Source organism: Mastomys coucha, unplaced genomic scaffold (genome assembly GCF_008632895.1).
Source record: "Mastomys coucha isolate ucsf_1 unplaced genomic scaffold, UCSF_Mcou_1 pScaffold12, whole genome shotgun sequence".
Taxonomy (NCBI): domain Eukaryota; kingdom Metazoa; phylum Chordata; class Mammalia; order Rodentia; family Muridae; genus Mastomys; species Mastomys coucha.
The window spans coordinates 22,143,047-22,162,349 of record NW_022196894.1 but is presented as its reverse complement, the minus strand read 5'-3'; the positions used below and the strand labels follow the sequence as shown (position 1 = coordinate 22,162,349).

Sequence of the window (19,303 nt, the reverse complement as noted above, 5' to 3'; positions counted from 1 at the left end):
TCCCACTCCTGGAACAGAGCTAGCAGAGTGTGAGCCTCTGTGAGTGTTGATAGTTGCTGGGCACCATGCTTATCTGGGTATATGTGTATGTGTATGTGTATATGTGTGTGTATGTGTATATATATGTGAATGTATATGTATATGTGTCTGTATATATATTTTACTTCATCTTCCTCCTTCCAAAAATATTCTCCCCACTGAGGTTATCAGGAAATATTCTCGCTGCCAAGGTATGAGAGAATGTTCTTCCTGCCAAGGTTATCCAAGAATGTTCAATCTATCAAAGTTAATGACCCCATGATAATCATAGACAGCATGAATCTAGGAGGCGAGGGTATATCTATGTTCTTAGCAAAGATGGTAAAGGCTATGACTTTCAGGACAACCCTGAAGGCTGTGGGAGAGAACTCTGAAAACATGAGTGCAAAAATATATAAACAGAATCTCTCAACTATGCAAAATATAAGGATGCAATATAAATTACATTAGGGGCTTCACAGACCTAAAAGAACAGAGGCAGTTGCACTATAAGCCGCTTGTCAGAAAGATACTAAGGAAGGAGATAAAGAGACCGGGGAGTGGTGGTCGAAGGGTAAGAGCCTACCCTGCGAAGTTTATGGTTTTGCTTACAAAGGCAGGAAGATTCCTGAGTTCAAGGTCAGCCTGGGACAGAGCTAGTTTAGGGAATGGTGATCATAGAGCTGGATCCCACCCAGTTAGCTTATTGTTTGTGCTTACAAAGGCAGGCAGATCTCTGGATTCATTTGCCATGTTTTAAAAAGTATACTTACTGTCTTTTTCTAAAAATCAAGGGGCTAAGGCTGCAAAATGCTAATTCATGGGATACTCAAAAGGGATCTTGGAGTAAAGGATTGAATTGATATGTAAATATAAGACTGGGCTTTGGTCTGCATGAGATGAGCTACCAGAGCAGTTCTTTTTTAAAATTTTTTCCTAGCAAGAGCTGAGCCATCTGGAGATATCTGGACAGTAAACACTGCTCTTTTAGAATTTTTTTCTAGCAGCTACCCAGAGACAAATACTTGGAGAGTGAACACAGCTCTCTTAGAATTTTTCTAACAAGATTTCTGACTTTGGTCACAAAAATCCAAGATTTTTCTTTTCCTAGCAGATTTTCTGACTTTGGTTGGAAAACTCATGAGCTATCCAGAGAGCTTTTAGAATTGTTTCTAGCATGAGAGGATCGTCTCTAGCAGAGAGCTGTCCCAGGCAGACTACAGAGCCAAGAGCTATCTACAGAGAAATGTCTAGGAAGCCATCTCAAGCAGACTGCAAGGCTGTCACCTTGCACCTCATCATTTGACTTCATTTCTTTTGCATCTCCCAAACACCCCTGTCCCTCAGGACCCCTGAGGCTGGTTCTTGGTATGTTCTGATATATTTTCCCACAAGTTAAAAACAAAAAGAAAAGAAAACCATCAGAATCGTAGAACGCTCTACATTTGTTGAACCACTCTTCACACCAGTCTGAATTTTTACTGTAATATTCCAGTCTAAACTGTCAATGTTCTTCAAAGATTAGAGTCATTATCTCCCAAGGAGCCCATACATATTCTGACTGAACAGGTTTCCTGTGGTCTTTACAAGATAACAAATGGTTGATATCTTCCATAAGAATAGTTTGTCACCCTTTATGGCAGCTGGAGTGAGAATGGATCTACATGTTTGAATGCCTGATCCCCATTTGGAGAACCATTTGGGAAGGATGAGAAGGTGTGGCACTACTGGGGAAGGTAAGACCTTGTTGAAGGAGATGTATCACTGGGGATAGGCTTTGAAGTTTCAAAAGACCATGCCAGGCTCAATGTCCCTCTGGGATTTGTGGATCAGATGTGAGCTCTCAGGTACTTCTCCAGCACCATGTCTGCTACCATGCACCATGATGGTCGGAGACTAACCCTCTGAAACTATAAGCAAGTCCCCAATTAGATGTGTTCTTTTATTAGTTGCCTTGCCCATAGTGTCTCTTCATAGCAATAGAACAGTGACTAACACACCTTTCTAAGACCCTGGGAAGAGGAAAACAAGGTCACATCAGAGGTATGCTGACATCCACCACCCACATGGCCTCTCTGCTATGCAGTCCACCCCCTTAAATCCAATTTTCCCAGACACCATGCAGTTACTCACCTAAATGTCTCTGCCCATGTTACCTCTCTCTATACCTCCCCAACTCACTAAACTCCCACTCAGATTTCAATGCTCACTCAAATCTAACAACCTTTCCAGCTGTAGAGCGTCCCTGCAAAGGGCCCCGGAGTTAGTCACTAGCCAGCAGATATTATCTACACAAAACTGTACTTTTTCCTCTAACATGGGGTCTAAGTTCCTGTAGCCCAGGCTGACATAGAACTCAGGGTCTTTCTGCCATAGCCTCCCATGTGCATACTGTCTTGATAACTTATTTGACCACCTAGAGGTAGGGACTCACCCAGCACTTGGGATTTCAGTTTCTTAAGCCATGGTAGCACTCACTGTGCTTCGTAGTTTTTGTCAACACAAACCTAGACATACCTGAGAAAAAGAAACTTTAACTGAAACTGCATCTTTAAGGTTTTCCTGTAGGCAAGTCTATGGTGCATTTTCTTGAAAGGCGATTGATGTAGGTGGGTACATTAATGCTAGGGAAGGGTTACCCCTACCAGATGGTTCTGAGTTGCCTAAGAAAGTAGACTGAGCAAGCCAGTAAGGAACATTTCTCCATTGCTTCTGCTTCAGTTCCTGGCTCAAATTTCTGCCCTGCCTTCCCCCTCAGGGATGGACCATGACCTGGAAGTATAAGCCAAATAAACCCTTTCCTCCCTAAGCTGCTTTTGGTCATGGTGTCTTATCACAGCAACTAAGATATTCATATATTTGTAAGGCCACCACATGCTGTTGAATATGTAAATGGACTAACTTGATGGGTAAATGTATTATACTTTAGGGTTCTGTCAACGGCCAATATTAATCCTCTCAAGTGAACTGGCTAACCTCCAGACTAGGAAAAAAAAAAAGACTTTCAGGATAGAAATGACAAACTACTGGAAGGCTGACCTCCTTTTCACCTCAATCTAAGAAAATGTACCACTTACCTGCCTGCTCACAGCAGAGTTTACCTTTCCCATGAGTCAGAGAACGCCCTGCCCTCTGGGTGGCTACACCTTACTATAAAGTCCCTGAAAGTGATTCCTTTTCATACCAAACCAGACAGAAGGTCCAGGTGCCAACACATTGTTTTCTTCCTGGAAGGTGCGCAAGGCGGAACTTAGTGCTAATTCATTAGAAACCATCAGTGTGGATAACACTGTGAGCGCCTGGCTCTTTATCCATTACAGCCCTGAGCTCCCACAGTTATAGTTAAGAGATCATTATCAAGATGGGCCACCGCATGGAAAATAACAGATCCAGGAACCCAGCTAAAGTACACAGGGACAATCAACCTTTCCCAACTCCTAGTAGTGAGAGAGCAATTTCAGCCGCCTGCCTGTCGCATCTGGGCCTAAGCCTCCCCATCCTCCAGTGTCTCAACAAGCCCAGGCACTCCCAGCAAGCTCCCGCACAAGCTCCAGCTCAGTCCTGACATCCAGCCTTCCCAAAGGCAGACCACTCAGCCATGTTCTGGGAGGTGCCTAGCCTCACCTAAGACAAGAACAGCAGCTGTTTGCTGAGTCCAGGGTCTGGCATCACGCACATCACTGCAATGCCTCGTTCAGTCTTTACAATGAGGTACAATGACCTGTAAGTGAGCTGTCCTTCACATCAGTACCCCTGAGAAGAAAAGGGAACAAGAGCATAGGCAGAAACAGGACAGCCCGAAATGATGGTTGTTTCACCCAGGAGGCAGAAGCAGATCGGCTTCCCCCCCCCCCCCCCCCCCCCCCCCCGCTCCCCAAGACAGGATTTCTCTGTGTAGCCCTGTCTGTCCTGGAACTCACTCTGTAGACCAGGCTGGCCTCGAACTCAGAAATCCACCTGCCTCTGCCTCCCAAGTGCTGGGGTTAAAGGCGTGTGCCACCACCACCTGGCCAGATCAGCTTTTAATTTTATTACAATTACTACTTATTTACTTACTCACTCACATATTGGGCTGTGTACACACACATGCTTGCATGCCACAGCATACTCGCAGAGGTCAGAGCAAGTGTTTTCCCCGGTCAATCATCTCACCAGCCCACTGTAGATAGATGTTTTAGTATGTAAAGAAATCAAGGCTAAAACCTTAAATTCAGAAATCTTTTAATATAAAGAGGGAAAAAATGTTTTCTAGCAAGGCCAGGTAGCACCAGGCTATAATCTCAGCTATTCAGAAAGCACTTCGTACGCACCTTACTACCTCCCCTCTGCCCCAAAGCTCTCTGCAAAATGGCACTGAACTGCTGGCTACCAGACTGAGCAAGCAAGGCACACAGGGCACAGCTTCAGCAGGAAAGGGTCCATTCTGAGAGTGCTGAGACATCAAAGGTCAGTGACCTGGCCTGGCCTGGCCTGATTGTGCAGTTTGCCCATCACATAAGATTCTGTGGAAAGCCTGGCTCTACCCTTCAGTTGTAGCTTTCCATTTCCATTACTGAAAGCTATACTGGAGAGAGGTGAGACCATTTCACAGTCAATGGCTACAGAAGAAAATCCTATGGCTAGAAAGATGCAAACATAACAACAACAAACAAACAAAAACCCAAGCTAGAGTGCGACAGTCATTGTGGGAAGAGAAACAGTGCCCAGCTGTTCCCTGAACATTCTGCACAGCTGGAAACGCCTAGAATGCCTGATGCTCTCACTAGCTTAAAAAATAAGTTCCTCCTGATAATAGTACTCTTGCTAGCAAGAGGTCCCAGAGCCATGCCCAGAGGAAGTCTCCCTATTAAATGGTACAAGCTGGACTGGATCATAGAGGTGCTGACATCTAAATGTCATCTCTTCACATCAGGTGCCAGATGCCATGCTGGGCACTCTGAACTGACCACGCCTGTACATCTCCATACTATACAGAGATCTAGGTCCTCACAAATATCTGCAAAGTGAGATACACAGACACACCATTGACACTCATGAAGCACTGTCATGGGCATTTCATCTTTACAAGCGCATCCTGATTTATCATATGATTTGAAATTCATTACTTTGAAAGTAATGAATTATAAAGCATATATGTACACACACACACACACACACACACACACACACACACACATATATATATATATATATATATATATATATATATATATATATATATAATATATATAGAATATAATATATATCATTACTTTGAAAGTTACTGAAGCTTGGGAGTATTCCAGAACTGACCTAAGCTCACTGAACCTATGAGTGGCTCGAAGGTACATTTTGTTTTCACTACAACAAAAACCTCTGGTGATGGTACTGTCAAAATGACAGCACACCAAAACCCAGACCTTTGGGTTCAACAGTCACATCGTCACCTTCCAGCTACCTTTCAAAGCCCCACACAGGCAGCTAATGCTGCTATAAGTCACAGTGAAATTATTGTTTCCTGCCTGTGCATCTGAAGCAAGGCCATTCCCAAAAACCATCTTATGTTCACAAGAAAAACCTAAGGAGAAAAACAGAAGCCTTGGGCATGAAGCCAATTCTCTCTCCAACACTCAAAGCCTTGTGCCTCCATGGGAAAGTTTCCTCACACGTGACTTCTTGCCCACTCACTGCCAGAAAGATAGATCTTACCAATATATCTCTTGAGTTGCAACTAGGAACTAAGTAGAAAAAATGACTACAAAATGCATTTCCCACATAACAAGTTCTACTCAAGGCAAAGAAATACTAATGGGCTTGGAGAGCTGAATCCTGATGTACAGGTTTAAAGAGACAAGGAAAAACCAGCCTGGAATGCTGGCCCGCACACTTAATCTCAGCACTAGGGAGGCAGAGACAAGAAGATATCTGTAAGTTGGAGACCTGACTGGCCCATATAGAGAGTTCCAGGTCAGATAAGGCTACAAAATGAGACACTGTCTAAAAGAATAGAATAGAATGGAATGGGATGGAATGGAATGGAATGGAATGGAATGGAATGGAATGGAATGGAACTTGATTAATGAGGAATGGTGACAAGGGTTGCCCTAAGAATTGTGAAAACTAGCAAAGATTAAGGAGTCTGGTTCTTGGGAGCCAGAAGCAGGCATCAGCAGCAGTAAGACTTATAAATCCCAAACCACACTGACTGTAACTGAACCACCACCTTAACCATAATGTTTTCAAAGTACCAAGTAAACGTTTCACACCTGAGACACAATGATCTCCATGTTATGACCCCACCCCTGGGTGGAGAAGTATTCTTGGTCCCCTAGAACAAACTGCAGCAAGCCTTGGAGGAAAGGCCTACCTGGGAACAAGGGCCAGGTGCTACTGAAAAAATCTGTGCCTTTCCTGTTTCCTCATCTGTGCAGTCAGAAGGACCACACTGACTGCCAAGACCTGAGCCCACACTTACTTAGGAGCCAGGCCCCTCGATGCCAGCCTGGGCTCTCCGTCTGCCTGTGAGCTTCAGTGTCCACAACAGTTTTTCTCATTCAAGACTAAGTCTCAGTCAGTCAGTCAGTCGGTCAGTCAGTCTCTCTCTCTCTCCCTCCCCAACTCCCACCCCCCCTCTCAGTTTATTAGCCTCCTGGGCTGGGTCCCAGATGCTGGTCTCGACCTGCTACCACTATGACAAGAGCTGCCTAGAGCACAGATCCAACCACCTATAATCATCCGCTCACCTGATAGACGTTACCATCTATGCTTCCCTGGCCCGTTCCAGCACTCACAGTGGCCTATAAACACACTTTTGTAGTGTTCCACACACAGGTCTCAGGCTTGGATACCTTTTATAAAATCCCTTTGCCTATGAGCCAGTGAGAGGGCAAAAGCACCTGCTGCCAAGCCTGAGTTCAAATCCTGCGGACACAATAGAAGGTAAGAATCAACACTCCCAAGCTGTCCTCTGTCCTCCACCCGACGCACCAATGAAAATAATAAAAAAATGTAAATTCCCCTGCCTGCCAAATATTGGTTTGTATTATGAGAGCGCCTATTCATCACTCAGAGCCCAGCACAAAGGTCTTCTTTGCTACAGTCTTCAGTGGGATTCCAGGTGAGCAGCCATGCTTTCCTAGCTGTTTGAGCTGGCTGTTTTCTCACTTCACTGGGCCTTTAGCCTGCTTTGGTCTTCCTCAAAAGCACAGAGCATCTTGGCTTTCCTTGTACGTCAGCATGCAATGCAGTGTGAGCATTTCTGCCTCACACGTGGTAATCACACAGGACACATGTATTGAACTACAATATAAGACATAAGCTATTTACTCGCATAACTAGCATGGAGTAGATAGGGTTAAATAAGAGAAAAAAAAAAAACCCTAGAAACTTCTTCATGGCACAAAGTGGATCTTTGCCCTTGAGAATAAGGTTTCCAAAAGCCTGAGTCTATGATGTCAGGTGGGGAAACAGAGGCATCCATTCAAAAGGAAGAGGCACATTCAAGGGCAACTAACCACCTGGATGCATGAGAAGAGGAACTGGGCTGTAAAAATCCTTTATCATGGCTAATCCTGCAAGCCCCACTCAATCCCAGACCTTAGGCTTCACCCTTGGCCCTGACTGGTGAGTGCCAGCTGTAGCTGTAGCAGGTACAGACAATAATTAATTCAGTCCCAGGTCTCTGCATGCTCCAGGCTCTAAAGCACTGGTCCTTCCCCGTGTCTACATGAGAGCGCCTATTCATCCCTCAGAGGGATGCAGTAAAGTCCCCTCTTTGGGCAGCAAATATTTCCAGAGTAGCTATCACATGCCAGACACTCTTCCAGGCATTGTGAATGCCGCCATTTTCAATGCAGACATCCTTGCAAACCTCAGAAGCTTTTCTTCTGGCTAAGGATTGAGCCCAGAGTCTGACAAATGCTCAACAAGTGCTCTACCACTGAGTTACATCTACAGCCCATGAAGAGCAGTTTAAAGCAGTGTTTCTCTACCTGTGGGTCATGACCTCTTTGGAGATCCAACAATGTCTTCACAGAGGTTGCCTGACCACCTGCCTTATCAAGTATTTACATTAATTACAACTCAAACAGTAGGAAAATTACAGTTATGAAGTAGCATTGAAAATAAATTTATGTTTGGGAATCATTTCAACAGGAGGAGCTTATTAAAGAGTCCCACTCATTTAAGGTAAAGAAGAGATCTAGGCCTAGTGGCCAACCCCTGTACTCACAGCACCTGAGAGGTCAAGGCAGAAAGTTAAGAGTTCAAGACCATCTTCAGCTACATAGTGAGTTCAAGGCCAACCTGTCTCAGGAAGGAGGGAGAAAAGCAACTCTGTCATAAGAAGTGACTATCGTTATATTATAAACACTGTTGGCCCCAAAGGGAAAAACAAAACCAGTTTTATTCATGTTGCCAGATGCCATGTCAGGGGTACTGGGGTAGGTGTCTGTCTTTCTTCCACAAACAAGAAACAAGAAACAGCTCATGGGAGCCTGTGGTGGTTAATAGTCAACTAGATAAATCTAGGAAATCTAGGACAAAGCCTCTGATCAAACCTGTGAGGAATGATCTTCACTAGGTTAACTGAGGCGGAAGGCCTAACCAGCAAAATCTGTGGTACCACTCAGTGTGCTGGGATCCTAGCTTGAACGAACTGAAGACAGCCAGCCTACCGCAAGAATCCATTTCTCTCCTCTCTGCTTACTAAACGAGGATGCAATGTGACCAACTGCCCCCAACTCCTGTCTCTGCACGTTTATTTATCCACAATAAAACACTTTCTTCAGCTGTTCTGCTCAGGGCACTTTACCGCTACAGCCACAGGACTTTTTATCTCTTGAGCCATAAAATACAAACTGTGTATCTGAGGCAGGAAGGGTGGCAGAGGGAAACATCACTGATTCCTTTCAGTCAAGAGCCAGAAAGATTTATAAAGGGTTATAGCCTGTGGAAGGGCAAGAACCAACAGGAAGGATGCATTTTACCACCAGCGTACACCCAGGGTCCCCTGGGGGAGCAATACGGTCAGGGAAATGACAGAAAACCAGTCTCCCCAATATTTGAGCACTTTCTTACTGTCCCAACTACCTCTTTCCTGGGTAATGGAATCCAGGTCACTCTAAGAGAATGGGAGGGAAGGTTCATTGGAAGGAGCATTCACTTGCTGGCTCTGTTCCCACACAGTCTGTTAGAGACATGCTATCGTGCTAGCAGAAGGGAAGGGTCAGTGGTCACACCAGCATGGATCCAAGAAGCCGCTTTCCCAGGTTCATCTCCAGGTGAATGCATGTGCATCCTCAGGCCCTGAAAATACTATGGATCTCAAGTTCCCTTGGTTATGGACACAAACGATAAATAGTGTCCAGTGAGGACACTACAAGCCAGGCAAGTGCTCAGAACTAACCATGATGCTTAGCTCTGCCACCTTATCTCACCAAACTCACTTTCCCATCTGTAAAATGAGAATGATGCTCATCATACCAGGCCAATTTTAGTTCTTACAATTTAATAATACCTGAAACTGGGGACCATTATGAAGAAAGAAGGCTTACTTAACTCAGAGTTCCTGGAAACTCGAAGCCTATCACCAATATCACCTGGGCTCTGGCGAAGGCCTGGAGGATGGCACCAGAAAAAAGGAAGAAAGTCACATCACCCAACAGGAAAGAGCCAATCAGTCAGGTTGGCATTTCCATAACTGTTCAAGTCCGGCTTCCAGAAAACCCCTTCAAAAGACACTCCCATGACGATGGAAAGACCAATCCACTAGACCTCACCTCTAAAGCTCCCACTGTGTGTACATACATGGGGACCAAACCTTCAACAGAGTACTGGAGAGACAAACCCCACCAAAACCACAGCAATCGTGAATCGTACTTTAGGCAACCAGTGTGGTAATCACTCGAGCACATGCTAAGCATTCAAAACTTCAAAACTGCATTGCTACCTAGAAAGGCTAGGAAGATACACATCCTCTGGCCTCAGCTTTATAGCTGTCTTCTAAGCCTTACTACCTTTAGGCCTCAGCTAGTGAACAATCTCACTCCTGGGATCTATAGTAGGAACGTATTAGCTGTTTCTTCCAAAGCCTTGGGAGAACTACAGCAAACACCCCAGCATACTTCCCATTGTTCCTCACCGGATCACCCGAATGTTCTGTGTTCACATGCACCTCCAGGCCAACAGATTTCTACCCCAAGTTCAACCTTCTGAGCATGCAGCAGCAACAAACACTTTCCCTCTCCCTCGCCTCTAAAGAGTTTAGTTAGGCAAAGTGCTGCATTCCAAAGCCATATTCCAGGAAAAGTCCCCACCCACCAATGCACACATCTAGCTCTGAGGGCCTCTTTACTGTACTGGGTCAAAGTCTCAAATTCACTCATACACTTATGAAAAAAAGTGTTCCCGTGCCTTCTGCCTCAACAGCATATGCTCAATCTCCCAGAGAAGGTTCCAGAGGCCCCACCCAGCCTTGTTCTCCTATTAATCATGAACCTCAATATGATTAATGGCCCCCACAGCTGCAAGACAAATATAAACTATACTTTGGGGAAAAAAATAGTCCTCCCCTTCAGAGCAGGTAAAAAGGCTCGGTTGGCAAAGGCCCTTGCAGTGGAAACATGGTGCTCGGAGTTTCTGGAGTCCAACAGACTCCACAAAGTTGTCCTCTAACCTCCACAAATATGCTAACCCTTTAAAACACAGCCGAGATAGAGCAGCCCATTCCGGGCACCTGCACAGTAGCTCCTTTGTCTGATAGCTCCATCTAAGGCCTTACTTCCTGCATTTGCATTTCTCAGTCCTGGTGATTCAATTCAGACCAGACCCATATATGGTGGCCTACTGAGTAGCCAAAACACTGACCACACCCTCCATATTCCTCCACATCCACACACATCTGGTGCTCCTCCCACACAGGAAGGAAGGCCTCCTCTCGTACTCCCAGCAGCGGACAGCCTGAGTCTACCAGGAGCAGGCTTGAGACTCAGTTTCCACACTGAGCCTTCTCCTTTCTGCACCTCCAGCCTCTGCTTTACCAAGTTATCTTTCAGTTTCTTCCCAGCCTTTACAAGCTATACTGTCCTTGGCTAACTCCTCCCATCACCCCAGCACTATAAGCCATAGTGCTGAAATCAAATCTAACCCAACTAATCCATATTAGCTCCACAGCCTGGATACACATGCCCATCAACAACCCCGAGCTTGGAATTAACAGTCATGTGTACACCTCTGATTAGCTCTGAAACCTCAGGTAAAGGGTTAAAATGAAGATGGCCCTTGTCACTAGGCTTACTTCTCAGAGATTTGCATCAATATCTGATAGAAATGTATCTTTGTAGAATGCAAAAGCATTATACATTCATAAAGGACCTGACGACCAAAGTTTTATTAAATTTAAAACAGTGACTGTAAGATGTGTATCGTTATCAACTTTAAAGTAAAAACTTGTTCAACTAGCATATATCTTTAGTTAAAAAGGCAATTGCATTTCAATGGTATATGAAGCCACGAAAAAAGGTGTATTTGGGAACTCAATAAAAATAAGAACCTGCCATACAATTTTTATATTTGACAGTGGTGGTATGCAATAGGTCTCCAGTAACACATGCCAAGCAAATGAAACAACAGCCCATGATCATTTTCTCAAGCCAAATTATCACCTCTCCCTGAAACCAGGCAGCAGGAGGCTGCTTCTCGATGCCAACTCTCTAAATCATGTTCCTGCCTGCTCAAAACCCTCAAAAGTCATATGCAAACTAGACGGCCTGGCATTCCTAAAGCCTTTCAGAATTATCGTTCCTTTCCCACTCTGGAAATATCTACCTTTCTCAGAGGAATCACCTCCTCACACAAGAGACTGTCCCTCCACAAAGGGTGTTACACAGTCCTAGCCATAATAATCAATTCAGGAACTTGGCTTCCTCTCCCACTGCCTATGCCCAACTCCAGGCCAGAGCTGCTTACAAGGAATTGCAGGAGGGTGTGTTGGGAGAGGAAAGAGGAAGGAGAGGGTTCAAGATAGGCAAGGAGAGGCCTGACTGCCCAAGCTCAGAACCCGGGTATGTCCCCCTACCCTTTACACAGCTAATCCTCAGTAGACTGTGTTCTGGATTCCACAGGCTGCCTTCCAAAGATTAAATACAATATACACAGTTTCCTCTTTAACTGCCCCTTGGCACTGGCAAGAAACTCACCAGGAGACTCTTGGGAAAGCAAGACTCTTACAGGGTTTCTGCACCAACGCCCCCACCTCAATCCACCAGAGACTCAACTTCTGTGGACCTGAGTTTGTTTCTTGTAAAACTGAGAAAGGGTACATGGGGAGAGGTTAACTCATGCTACAGTAGCGGGATACACCGCCCCTCTTCCCCTAAAGCTTTTCTGAAAATTCGCTTGTGCAGGGAATAGTGAAAACAGTGAACCATTAAAGTCATTAACGTCTTTGAGAAAAAGTTTTACTGCAGAGGCAAGTTTGCAAAGGGAGTGTATAGAAACAGGAAAGTCACCGAAAGGATCCAGGGAGCGGTTTTGCCAGGCCTTCCTTGTGGGGGAGGGGAAGCAATGGATCTCCTTCCTAAAGAGAAAAGCTAGAAACAGTTTACACTGCCCTGTCCAAGTGCCCCAGCCTCAGCTCCACTGACATGGTCTCCTGTCCTACTCCCACCCCAAGCCACGAACACAATTCCACTCACATCCACTCCCCACCCTGATTTTGCCTTCTCTGGTCTGCAGCTGCCTCCCTGACAAGAAAGGCCTCGCCTTTCTTAAGAAAACTCTCTATCCTTCAAAAGAGTCAATCACGGGCCCCTCTGGGATTTCGGGTCCCGCCATGGACACCAAAATAAGAAAGTCCTTCCGCGAAACTCCTATAGAAACCTGGTCTTTGCATTCTCTCCAGTTATTTGGCCCTTCCTACTTGGAGTCAGGTTAGGCTCCTGCGTTCCAGTGAGCGCTCCCAGAGGGCAAAGTCTGGCCTCTGTAACCTACAGTGCTTAAAAAAAAGTGGGGACTCCACAGCCTCTTACAAAAAAAATAATAATAAATAATAATAATAATAATAATAATAATAATAATAATAAATTCATTAATTAAAATTTTTAAAAAGACAGTAGGGGAGTAGGGGTCCCGGGCTACCGATCTTAACCTGGCTCCACCTTCCAGGGATGACTTCCAGGAAAAGTCCGCCTCTCCTTGCCTCGCCTGCCCTGACTGTAAAATGGGAAGACTCCGAGTCACTGGGTCCCTAGGCCCTTTCCGCGGTGACAACTGGGATTCCACGAAAGCTCGAAGCAGCCGGGCGCGGCCCCGCCCCCTGGGCGCCCAGAAAGGCCCGGGCCGGGGGTTGCACTGAGGACTCCCGCAGCCGCCCCTCCCCCACGGCGTGCACCCCGCTTCCCGGCCGGGGACCCGCACTTCCGCGGCGGCCGGGGCGGAGCAGGGCGACCCGCGCTCCCGGCCACCCTCACCGGCCCGTCCGCGGGGGTCGGGAGTTCGAGTGGCGCCCGTGGGCCGAGGCTGCGGGAGGAAGCCTTCGCTACGGTACCTGGGGGAGGAGGTGGACCGGGCAGCGGCGGCCGCGACGGCTGGAGGCGGAGGCTCAGGCGGAGGAGGAGGTGCCGGGCACTCCCCCTCCCATTGTCCCGGCCCGGCCCGCGGCCCGCAGCGGCCCGCTCCGCCCGGCCCGCGTCCTCCCCGTGCCCGGCCCCCTTGCCGGCCCTTACCTTGCAGCGGCCGGCTCTCCCCGCCGCTAAGGCTACTTATCCCGGGAAAGCTCGAGCGGGCCCCGGGAACGAACCCACAGACAAAAAGTGAAACTTCGGCAGCAGGCCGGGAGTGGCTGCTGGTTGGTGCTCTCCCCCTCCTTCCTCCCCACCCCCTCCCCGCGGTCTCCCGTGCGGTGCCCTGAGCGCTGGAGGCTGACGTCAGGGGCCTGAATTCCTGACTTTGCCTGCACGCATTTGTCCATGTAAGGTATGGGAAGGCGTGTGCCCGCGGGCCGCCGCACTCGCCGGACGGGGAGGGGACGCGGGGGCCAGCGGCGGCTCGAGGTGGGTGACCCTGGGCAATGCACTTCCTGGAGGAGGGGACGCGGGGGGAGGGGGGTGTTGTGCTGGGAGCAATGGGAAGAGGAAGGGAAAGAGGGATGGATCTGCCTCCACTGGAGGAAGAGGAAGGCGATGCAGGAGGAAGTCGAGAACCCGGCACTACTCCGGGTCTGTTCTGCAGACGACAGATTGGAAAGCTGAGCTTCAGCAAAGAGATCCTGCCTTGGAACACCACCACTTGCTCCCCCCCCCCCCACACACACACACACCCTAAGAGCCTCGTCGGAGCCCCGCCCAGGACTTCAGCAGGACTCAGAACTACGGGATGGTAGAGAACAACTTCAGTTCACTTCACACAGGAGAGCTACGAAGCTGGGACCTGACCCAGTCCTGCCCTGTGCAGGTTTAGGAGCGGAGCCAGTAGTCTACTCTTAGCTGGGTTTCAGCCTCCAGGCAAGACCCAGGCTTCTCGTAGCTAAGAGCTCAGACCCAAGTTAGACCTAGGCAGATGACTTGACCACCCACTGAAGTGACTAACCCCAGTTCCTGGAAGGCTGTGGTTGACAAACCTTGAGAAACAACGGCAATCGAGTGCTTCAGGGCAACTTCCTGTCCTTTGTTCAAAGATGCGAACCTTTGGAGTTTTAAGATTTGCTTCCCAACCCTGCTCTGCCTGAAAACCAACCAGGAAGCTTGCTCTGTCCTTACAGCTTAAAAAAATAGAAAATACACGAACTGGGTGAACTGGTTTGAATAAAGTCAGGCTTGTTCTTGAAAGGTCGGGTTTGGATATCTTGTTTTTGATAATTGTAAAAGCGAGCAACGAGGAGAAGAACCCCATTTACTATGTTAAGATTCGGGAGCAACGAGGAGAACCCCATTTACTATGTTAAGATTCGGGCTAGGAGACACTGGAAGCCCCCTGGCCCTCAGTAGAGAACACTTTTAATCCCCCCACAAGGGAGATTTACATAGACCCTGTCACAATCTAAACACAAAACAAAGGGGTGTGTGTGTGTGTTTCTATCCTGTCCCTACACAAAAGAAATGCCTCATCCCACTCTCCCTAACCGCAACCTCCACCCATGCTAAAAGCATACACCCATTCTGGTCTTTGGGTAGGTTGGGTAGGATCTAAGGAAAATACGATAAGGTGACCCGCACAACACAGCTGTCTGAGCAAGCTCCTGACCTCCCCACACTCAAGCCACCTTCCTCCACCCCATGAGCCCTCACCTTCTGCAACCTAACCCAGTCATGCAGACAGAAAGTACACCATGAACTACGGGTACAAGGAAGTTCAAATGTGCCTCTTCTCCAGTTAGATTTTGATGAACCCTTTTGACTAAGTGTCAAAGTACATATTCTTGTACTTAACATGTATTAAACATTTCTCCTGCAGTCTTCAAATTCAAACATTTCTGGGGCCAAAACTGCTTAACCCCGTTGTCCTCTCAAGTGTCCCAGCTTCACACATTCAAAAGTAGGAATGCTACAGGGAGATCAAGAGTACTATGCATTCCATGAAATAATGAAGTCTTTTTCTCTTTATAATTAACCTGATTTAAGATGGGAAACAAGCTCCCAGGGTTCCAACTTTTTAAAAGATCACAATGTATTCACTCTGCCCTAAGCATTCAGCCAGTGCCTGCCCTGTGTGCGACTACTAGTTAGTACAGGGGAAATCATCCATTGCTCATTTAGGTATAACGGAACTTGACCAGCCTTGCTTGCTTGCTTTACTCCCTTCTCAGTAACCTACTTATAAAGAATAATAGAGTTCTAATGAGGATTAATAAAATTTAATAAGGTATAATTAGAGTCATTCATTTCCTCAATCATACACATTGTAAGAGTGCTGTGTTGATCCAGAAATGCTACTAATTATGTTGAAACTGTTCTCTGTGTTAGGGAAGATCACTGTATCACTTCTGATGTACTGATGAATTGCTCAGGTAGGCATGGTGCTCGCATGAGCATTATGGAAAGTTAATCGCAAAAGATAATTGCAGCTCATGAGGCCCTCACCTGTAGTGTTAAGTGGCAAAGTCATAGATTGGATGTCTGGAGACCCACATGCTGGGCCATCAGGACTCCTAGCCTGAACCAAAAGCCTCATCCAGCTTTGTTGTTCTGCTTTCTTCTGTCCTTTCACAGTGTGCAGAGACTTGGGCAGGAAACTTTGCTCACTTTTCAAGGTCTCACCAAAGCTCATGACAGCCCTGTTTCTGGAATCCATGCCAGGCAATGTTATAAGGACTTTTCCAATGCAATTCACTTAACCCACAAGTCCCTCTGAGGGACTGACGTTATTTCTGTAGCTGGTACATGGGGAAACTAAAGCCAGAGGGGCTACAGCTTGTTCTTAACACTACTAGTGTTTGAGTACACTGAGCTTCCATAGTGAGCACAGGAAGCCTGGCACCTCACTTCCCACTGCTGAGTAGCCATCTGCTCTCAGTGTGAGCGTTCTATTGTAAGAGTCATAATCTGCAGCTAGAGAAAAGAAGGAGCTCATACGTGGCTATAGAAATAGTAAGGGCATGATCACCAGGGAGGACAATGAGAGGCCATATCGGTCTGATGATGCTTCTGCAGGGCCAGAGGCCTCAGTATGGTCTGCTCAGGCCTTGGTGATTTGGCATCAACTTGAGCCTTCAGCTGCATTTCTGCAGCCTTAAAGAGACCTCCAGCTGTAGCCAGTTGAAGTAATAGGCTCTGAAGCATATCCTTTACTCTGTTTTCATTTCACAGGTTCTACACTCAGGAACAGTATTCCCTCTCCATCCACTTGGCAACTCTGCAGGCTCCTGTGTGATACCATCTTCCCTGAGGACTCCCTCTGTCCCCTGTGCCACCTCCAGACCACTCCTTGCTCTGTGTTTAGGACAGTAGTCCAAGCTGTTGTCTAATTTTTTTCCCTCCTACTTTACTCAGATTTTAATGTATCCCAGAGTCCCTAATTCCTGCCTTGGTCATCATAAGTATTCTGTGCTTGGAAATTGTCTTCCCTTTCTTCCTCTCCTCCTAACCCTGTGTGTTTATGAATGTGTGATAGTATATGTATAAAGTGTGTGTGTGTGTGTGTGTGTGCATGTGTGTGTGTGATGCTCATGTTCAAAGGCAGAGGAATATAGAATATAGAGAAGGTAGAAAGCCTGGTGCTTAAATAAATAACTGGAGAACTGCATCAAGAAATGAGATGGGAACCCAAGCAGGACAATGAGACAGTAGAGAAACAATCTGGAGACCAAACATTTGGAAATAACACCAAGACTAGCTCTTGGTGGGACATAGAAGAAGCAGCTTCATGGGTCCTGATTTACTTAAAAAGCCTTGTACAATCTTTCCAGGAGCCACTTCCTCTGTGATCTCAATTCCTTTCTTTCATGAAATTAAATTCTTGAATTTCTAGTCTACAAAGTTCTCCCCAGCTCCCAACCTTGATTCAACCTTCTCATCAATGACCAGGTTCATTTCCACAAAGCATGGCATGACACCTTTACTTGCAAAGGTTTCTTAATATCATTGCACTTAAATGCAAATGCTTCAGGTGCCTATTTCATATTCCCTGAACAAGTCCTAGAAGGCTGTGCCTCTACCCTCCACCACCCCAACTCCAACTTTTTAAATGTCACACACATTTCCCTGTCAATCTAGTGTTTCTCTTCTACATCCCTCTCCTCCCAACCCTGTGTGTATGTGTGAGCACACATGCATGTATGTCTGTCCATTTGTCCTTTACTTTTTTGCCTGTTTTTTTTTTTCTCAGTTTCTTCCTCAGACTAAATCTGAAAGACTTTGGGCTTAGATGTGGGGCATCTCTGTGGGGCATTTTAATCCCAGCACTTGGGAGGCAGAGGCAGGTGGATTTCTGAGTTCAAGGCCAGCCTGGTCTATGGAGTAAGTTCCAGGACAGCCAGGGATACACAGAGAAATCCTGTCTTGAAAAAACAAAAAGAAAAGAAAAAAAAAAAAAAAAGAATTCCCATTGCTATAAAAAGATACCATGATCAAGGCAACTCTTACCAAAGCAAACATTTAATTGGGGCTGGCTTACAGTTTCAGAGGTTTAGTCCATTATCATCATGGCAGGAAGCATGAAAGCATGCAGGCAGACATGGAGCTGGAGAAGGAGCTGAGAGTTCTCCATCTCAATTCTAAGGCAATCAGGAGAGACTGGCATCCTCAGGCAGCTAGGAGGAAGCTCTCTTCTGCAATAAGTAGAGCCTGGGCATAGGAGGAGAGCTGGGCAAAGCACGCCCCACAGTGACACACTTCCTCCAACAAGGCCAAGCCTCCTAACAGTACCACTCCATATGGGCCAAGCATATTCAAACCACCACAGTCTACTCCCTGGCCCCATTAGCTTGTTCAAACACATGAGTCTATGGGGGCCAAAGCATAATGCAAAATATATTTAGTTCAACCTCAAAAATCCTCATAGTCTGTCACAGTCTCATCAATATTTAAAAAGTTCAGTCTCTCCTGAGATTCATGCAATCTCTTAACTGTACTCCCCAAGAAAATCAAAATCAGAAAGCAGATCACATATTTCTAATATATATATGGCATTTGATATGCATTACCATCCCAAAACATCATAGCAAAGAAATACTAGAACAAACCAAGACCAAAATCCAGCTGCTCAAACTGCAAACTCCACTTATGAGGTCAAAGTGCTCTTCAGATCTTCAATTCCTTTCATCCTTGTTAACTGCTGTTGGCAGATCTGACGTTCAGCTGCAACAAACCTCATTCTGTTCTGCTGGTTCCCTTTCCTGTTAGCATTTTCTTCAGCAGGTATCCCATGGCTCTGGCATCTCTAACTTCTTGGAGTATCAAAGGCAATTTTAACTTCACAGCTTCTTTTTCCAGTGCTTTGGGATCCACACATGATTTTTTGGGCTCCTCCATAGGGCTTGGGTCACATTTCCAGCTCAGCCCTCTGCAGCACTCCAGGGTCTGGTTGACTCCATTCTATTGCTGCTGCTATTCTTGAAGTCATCTCATAGTATTGGTATCTTCAATTTGATGAAGTTTTCCACTACAACAATGCTTCACCAACAGCATCTCAACAGGCTCCCTTCATGATACCAAGCCTCAACTTCACCTTCAGTCCTGGGCCATCAACTGCAACTGAGGCTGTACATTCTCCACTGATCTTTGCTAGCCTCTCACATTGCCAAGCCTCAGTTACTCTCTATAACCCATTCATACCTTTAAAACAAGTATCACGTGGATGATTCTTACATATT

At 46.3% G+C, this 19,303-nt stretch overlaps 1 protein-coding gene across 8 annotated transcripts in view; it reads right to left on the bottom strand.

Annotated features, from left to right (window-relative positions):
- The window catches only part of Lpp (LIM domain containing preferred translocation partner in lipoma), a 590,384-nt gene extending 576,526 nt beyond the window's left edge, over positions 1-13,858 (bottom strand). For 3 of the 8 annotated variants that reach the window (XM_031363533.1, XM_031363538.1, XM_031363539.1), the window contains exon 1: positions 13,722-13,858. The gene's annotated coding sequence lies outside the window, so the exon portion shown is untranslated. Of the gene's footprint in view, positions 1-13,543; positions 13,636-13,721 lie in introns of those variants that run through there. The other 5 variants (XM_031363531.1, XM_031363540.1, XM_031363536.1 and 2 more) reach the window with 3 other exon arrangements.
- Between the last annotated feature and the right edge of the window lie 5,445 nt (positions 13,859-19,303).